This window comes from Thamnophis elegans, chromosome 11 (genome assembly GCF_009769535.1).
Source record: "Thamnophis elegans isolate rThaEle1 chromosome 11, rThaEle1.pri, whole genome shotgun sequence".
Taxonomy (NCBI): Eukaryota; Metazoa; Chordata; class Lepidosauria; order Squamata; family Colubridae; genus Thamnophis; species Thamnophis elegans.
The window spans coordinates 35272439-35272872 of NC_045551.1; positions in this window are offsets into that span (position 1 = coordinate 35272439).

Sequence of the window (434 nt, forward strand, 5' to 3'; positions counted from 1 at the left end):
TGTAATTGAAAGCAGAGACAATGTACACAGTGCGTTTGGAAAATTAATTTTTGTAAAACAGCTTGTGACACTTGGAAGATTCAGCCATCCTAAACATCAAGGTAGCTTGGTGAAAACAGTCAGACCAATGCTTAAAGGGATCTTTGATTATTTTGTACTATTTTGTACTAAGCATCAGAGGTGATATTCATCTGGTTCTGACAGGTTCTGCAAAACCAATAGCAGAAATTTTGAGTAGTTCAGAGAACTGTCAAATAGGCTGCCCCCCACCCCAATTGCCTCCCAGCTGATCTTCTTTTGTTGCCCTGAACAAGAGCTGGAAAGCAGATTAGTGGGTGGGAATGGAATGGGGATTTTGCAGTAACCTTCCCCTGCCACGCCCACAAAGCCCCACCCACAAAGTCGCCCACAGAACTGGTAGTAAAATGTTTTGA